Consider the following 6,785-nt stretch of genomic DNA (forward strand, 5'->3'; position numbering starts at 1 on the left):
TGTATTCCAATTTGAGATACAGGAACAAGGACAGTCCTGACTAAAGCCCTGGCCCAGCCCAGTAAAGTGATCCAAATATTGAATCAATAGCGGGAACAAAGATGTGTTTGAGAATGGGCTGTGGCGAGACTGTCAGGTAGGTATGCATAAAGAAGATAGAAGAATGGGAACATGAGTTCAGAGGGTTCCTTGAGGTCTCTGCCTAACTCTTCTCTTAACCCCTCTACCCATCCTCTGTGTCTAGTTCACAGCAAATAGGTAGGAGTCTCTGCTTGTAAATGGAGCCCAGCTCCACTTGTCTCCTAGAACCAGTATGGAGGGACGGGCAAGGAAGAATCGTAAAATCAAAATATTAGAAATGCCAGGGACCTTAGAGGTGATCTAGCAAAGTCCAGCCAAGCAGTCTAAGGTGGAACTGAAGCCCAACCATTTTAAGGGGCTAGCTCCAGATCACACAGTTTAGTGTCAGATCTGAAATGAGGCCCTGAAATATCTGCCTGTGACCTGTAGTGTCTCCCTAGGGATTTAGACAATTTTCCTATTCCAATGCAGTAGCAGTCCCCAGAAAAATAATAATTTTTAAATATCTCATATTTTTTAAAGGGGGGAGGGGTTGTGGAATAGAATATGAAGAGACTGAGAAAACTTTCCCAACTCAGAAACATAGTATTTTCTTTTTTTTTTTTTTTTTGAGACGGAGTCTCACTCTGTCACCCAGATTGGAGTGCAGTTACTCGGTCTTGGCTCACTGCAACCTCCACTCGGCTGGGTGCAGTGGCTCATGCCTGTAATTCCAGCACTTCAGGAGGCCGAGGTGGGCGGATCACCAGAGGTCAGGAGCTCGAGACCAGCCTGAGCAACATGGTGAAATCCTGTCTCTACAGAAAATACAAAAATCAGCCAAGCGTGGTGGTGGGCGCCTGTTATCCCGGCTACTCAGGAGGCTGAGGCAGGAGAATCACTGGAACTCAGGAGGCAGAGGTTGCAGTGAACCAAGATTGCACCCATGCACTCCATCCTGGGTGACAGAGATAGACTCCCTCTGAAAGAAAATAATAATAATAATGTTTTCATGATGCTATGTTGATATCTCCTACATTTTAACATATTCAGAGGCTGCTGGCCATAGTCACGTGTGAATCTTGGGAATAAAGTAATAGAACCATGGGAAGCACTTGCTATGTCTATTGACTTATGTGCTCACAACTATACAGATAATAATTGGGGGCATATTTAATCCACGTTTCTCAATTGACTGACAGTTGTCAGAGGCCAGTGATCTGCTGTTGCTGTTCATCATGCCTTCCAGCCGCCTCCACATTCTAAGGCAACTACAATATGTGAGAAGAAATCGATAGGTCACCAAAGTGTGGTATCATATGTATACGTTCTATATTATAGAGCAAATATGATTTAACAACAACAAAATAGCTTTCCAGGACAAATGCAGTCACTCACACTTGTAATCCCAGCACTCTGGGAGACCTAGGCAGGAGGATCACTTGAGCCAGGACCTCGAGACCAGCTTGGGCAACATAGTGAGACCCTGTCTCTATTTAGAAAAAAAAAAAAAAAAAGGCTTTCTAAACACATCCGAGAACTGTAGAAATCACTGTGGTCTAACCACCTCATTTATGAATGAAACCACTGATGTTCAGAGAGGAAGTGATTTGCCTATGGCTACCCAGGTTTTGTCCTGGGGATGACAATTTAATCCTTAAAATAATAATCTGCTAATGAGTTTTCTGATTTTAAAAGTAATTTCTTTTTATTCCGGAAAATGAGAAAAATAAGGAACTTTTTTGGAGGTTCTAGCAAGGGGGTAAGTGCAGCTACTCGTGTATCCTTGAACGAAGAATGATCCGGCTGAGCCTGGTGGTTCCTGCTTGTAATCCTAGCACTTTGGGAGCCCAAGGTGGGTGGATCACTTGATGTCAGGATTTGGAGACCAGCCTGGCCAATGTGATGAAACCTCGTCTCTACTAAAAATACAAAAATTAGCTGGGTGTGGTGGCACATGTCTGTAGTCCCAGCTATTTGGGAGGCTGAGGCAGGAAAATTGCTTGAACCTGGGAGGCGGAGGTTGCAGTGAGCCAAGATTGCACCATTGCACTCCAGCCTGGGTGACAGAGTGAGACTCTATTTCAAAATAATAATTAATTAATTAAAAACTAAGAATGAGCCTCCTCTATTGGGGAAGGTCATCCTCTTTGAGCACAGTTTCAAGAGAGAGAAACTTCCTAATGCTCAGCAGCAAGTTTTTTCTGTTGCTTAGCCCCAGGCCCCCTCACAAGCATGGACCGCTTCCCCAACTTTTTCTTTCTTTCGTTTTTTTTTTTTTTTTTTTGGAGACAGAGTCTCGCTCTATTGCCCAGGCTAGAGAGCAGTGGCGTGGTCTCAGCTCACTGCAGCCTCCACCTCCCAGGTTCAAGTGATTCTCCTGCCTCAACCTCCTGAGTAGCTGAGATTATAGGCGTACACCACCACGCCTGGCTAATTTCTGTATTTTTAGTAGAGATGGGGTTTCACCATGTTGATCAGGCTGGTCTCGAACTTCTGACCTTGTGATCCGCCCGCCTCGGCCTCCCAAAGTGCTGGGATTACAGGCATGAGCCACCACACCCAGCCTCTTTCTTCTTTTATTGCAGACCCCTGGGATTCAGTTTACCATGGTCCTTCTCTCAACGGCAGCCACCAGCAAACCACTTAACCCCTTGGGCTCCTTCTTCCCTTCAACCAAGAGCAACTACCATCCTTTTCATTTCTTTTATCTTTTTTGAGACAAGGTCTCCCTCTGTCACCCAGGCTAGAGTGTAGTGGCATGATCTCGGCTCACTGCAATCTCTGCCTACGGGGTTTAAGCAATTATCCCACCTCAGCCTTCGGAGTAGCTGGGACTACAGGCATGTGCCACCATAGCCAGTTAATTTTTGTGTTTTTTGGTAGAAATGGGGTTTCACCATGTTGGCCAGACTGGCCTCGAAATCTTGACCTCAAGTGATCCACCTGCCTTGGCCTCTCAAAGTGCTGGGATTACAGAAATGAGCCAACACGTCCAGACAGAAATGTTAAAATTTTTAAAAAATTATTTTAATGCCAATTTAAACCTAAAAAGCGTAACCTAAGCAGACTCTATCATCTGGTTGACATCCTTATAATCAACTATTGTGGAGTGGTTCCAGTTTCCAAGGAAACTACTATTTATTATCGTATCAGTGACAAATGACTTCCCTAATAACAAATTTTAACTTTTAATGCTGCATTTTTTAACTAGCTCCCATCTCTCTCAGGAGTTAGAAGATATATTTTCAGATGTATTATAAAAATTAGTTTTTGTCTAAACAAGTTTTTTACATAACTCAGCTGAAGAAACTCTGGCCTAAAAGATGAAATTCAGCTTTCTTGGACTTTTTTTCTTCTTCTTTTTCTTTTTTTTTTTTTTTTTTTTTTTTTTTTTTTTTTTTTTTTTTTTTTTTTTTTTTGAGATGGAGTCTCGCTCACTCTGTCGCCCAGGCTGGAGTGCAGTGGTGCTATCTCAGCTCACTGCAACCTCTGCCTTTCGGGTTCAAGTGATTCTCCTGCCTCAGCCTCCCGAGTAGCTGGAGCTACAGGCACCCGCCACCACACCTGGCCAGTTTTTGTATTTTTAGTAGAGACAGGGTTTCACCATACTGGCCAGGCTGGTCTTGAACTCCCGACCTTGTGATCCACCCACCTCGGCCTCCCAAAGTGCTGGGATTGCAAGTGTGAGCCACCGTGTCTGGCTTCCTTGGACTTTTTATCTGCACTGAAGACACTCAGTGGTCCAGACCACCTACTTCTGCTCTACCTTTGGACATTCTGGCCATGTGCCACTCCTCAGCCTGACCACAACACCTGCAGTGCCCCAAACACACTATGCAGTTTCATGCCTTTACACCCATTTCCTCTCCCTAATCAACACACCTGGGTGACCCCTATTCTACCCACTCAGACAAACCAGGACAGGCTCCATGACCTTTCTGCAACTCTATTTTTCTCATCTAGAAATAGAGCTAATGACATCTACTTCTCTAGCAGATGTTTAGGAATGAGATACGATGTGGAGAGCACCTGGTGCGAACACAGCGCATATCTGTGATAGTGACTGTTAGCCGTTATCCTCATCACCACATCCTTTCCCCATACCTCAGATGGTGTCATAGTCTACCACCTCAGAGAGAAAATAGAAAAGGGAGGTCCCAAACTTCCTGCTCCATCACCTACACCTGCCCCTCCTGATCTGTTTCCTCTGATTTCAACAAGCAGGTGTTCTTTCTCCTGTCTCAGGCTAACTCTGCAACCACATTGGGGAGTCCCCCACCCCAGCTTCCCTCGGGCTTCTCTATTTGGTCAATTCATTAATTCATTCATTCGACAAGGATCCATGAACGCTAACTATGTGCCAGTCACTATTCTAGGTGGTGGAGTCATAGAACTGAACAAAACAGAAAGTTCTCATTCAAAAACAACATAACTTGTGGTAGGAGGCAGACAGGAAACAAAATAAGTAGTAATATATATGATGTGCTGGATAATGATAAATGCTCAGCAGAGAAATAAACCTGGAATAGTAGAACTAGCATTTCTTTCTGAAGGGGTCTTTTTCTGTTGTTCAGGCTAGAGTGCATTGGAGTGATCATAGCTCACTGCAGCCTAATTTTTTTGAAAGACAGGGATCTTGCTATGCATATTGCCCAGGTTCTTGAATTCCTGGCTTCATGCAATTCTCTTCCCTTGATCTTTCAAGGCCCTGTGATTACATGTGTAAGCCCTCGTGCCCAGTTGGAAGTTACAGTTCAAAATAGGGTGGTTATGAGCAAGGGGAGTGAGGCACAGAATACCTGGGAGAAAAGCATTCCAAGTTGAGAGAACAGCAGTGTCAGAGCACCGAGTCAGAAGCACTGTGGTTTGTATGAAGAACAGTAATGAGGCTGGGGTTGGCAGAGCACACAGGGTAACCAGGAGAATAGGAGGTAACAAGGCCAGAAGGGGTTGAGGGCCAGATCACGTATGGCCTTGAAAGTCATCATGCTGACCTGGGCTTTACCTCTGAGAAGGGAGCCACAGGAAGGTTAGAGCAGATAAAGGACTGGACTTACTTATGTTTTAAGAAGTTACTTCACATGCTAGACTGATATGGGCTGTGGGTAGGGCTGGTGGATGGAGGCCTGAAAACCCAGCTGGGAGCTACTGCAGTGATCCAGGGGAAAGATGCAGATGACTTGTACCAGGGAGGAGCCATGAAAACGTTATGATGCTGGATTTATTTTCAAGATAAAATAAAAAGGCTTTGCTGATAAATTTCCAGGTGGGATGTGAAAAAGAAGGGCATCAAGGGTGACCACAAGGTTTTGGTCCAAAGAAACTGTACAGATGGAGTTGCCACTTACTGAGATGGGGAAAATGAGGGAGAAGCTGGTTGTGGAGGCCAGGGCAGGAGCCAGCACAGAATCCAAAGGTCAGTTTTGGATATGCTCGGGTGGAGGAGCTTACTAGAGATCACTGTAGAGATGTAGAGTAGGCCGGTCAATAATAAGTGTGCAGTCCAGGCAATGGATCAGGGCTGGAAACACAAGTTATTCTCTTTATATTCGTGTTTGTTGCCACTGCCTGTTTCACTTACCTAATGCATCAGTGATTTATTGCTGCATAACAAATTACCACAAACTTAGTGGTTTAAAACAGCATACTTTTCCAGCCTGGCCAACATGACGAAACCCCGTCTCTACTAAAAATGCAAAAAATAAAAGATAAGAAATTAGCCCAGCGTGGTGGCAGACACCTATAATCCCATTTACTTGGTAGGCTGAGGCACAAGAATCACTTGAACCCAGGAAGCGGTGGTTGCAGTGAGCCAAGATTGTGCCACTGCACTCCAGCCTGGGCAATAAAGCAAGGCTCTGTCTCAAAAATAAATAAATAAATAAATAAATAATAAATAAATAATAGTACACTTTCATCACTTCAGTTTCTGTGGGTCAGAAGACCAGGCAGAGCTTAGTGGGCTTCTCTAATCAGAACTTTACAAAGCAAAAGTCAAGGTGTTGGCCAGGCTACAGCCTCATCTAGAGTCTTGACTATAGGAAAATCCTTTTTCCAGAAAACTCACATTGTTGACAGAATTTATTTATTTACAGTTGTAGGACTGAGGGCCCCAACTCCCTGCAGGCCGGGGCTGGAGGCTGCTCTCGGCTCCTACAAGCCTTCTTAGCTCCCTGCTGCGTGCATCTCACACGATGACTACTTTCCTCTTCAAAGCCAGCCAGGAAGACAGAGCCTCTGGAGTGGGTCAGCTAGCAAGACAGTCTTACACATCATAATGCAATCATGGAAGGGACATCCCATCAGTTTTACCATATTTTATTGGTTAACAGCAAGCCATAAAAATTGTTCCTGCCAGGTAGAATAACTTTCCAGCCATCAAATCCAGTATACATACTGTCTTTTCTCCATCGACCTGAGTAAATCTTCCTGCCTATTTGGCATCTGCTTCATCAGTCCCCAGGGTCCCTTTTTGGTCTTTCCCTATGCACGGATACTCCTCAGAATTCTTGCTCTACTTGCTTAATAACTGCTGATATTCCTTTAGGTTTTGGTCCCAGGGTGGGCTACTGCACCTCTAGGTCCAAAGTCTGTGTTCTAGGCAAGAGGAAAAAGGAAGTAGAGAGAGTGTACCCTCACACTCCCAGCTATTTTGGCCTCCCTTTGAAGGATTTCTGGGAGAAGTGCAAGCCCACGACTTTCACCTACAAACCATTGGCTCC

The sequence above is a fragment of the Rhinopithecus roxellana genome, chromosome 4, assembly GCF_007565055.1.
Source record: "Rhinopithecus roxellana isolate Shanxi Qingling chromosome 4, ASM756505v1, whole genome shotgun sequence".
NCBI lineage: Eukaryota > Metazoa > Chordata > Mammalia > Primates > Cercopithecidae > Rhinopithecus > Rhinopithecus roxellana.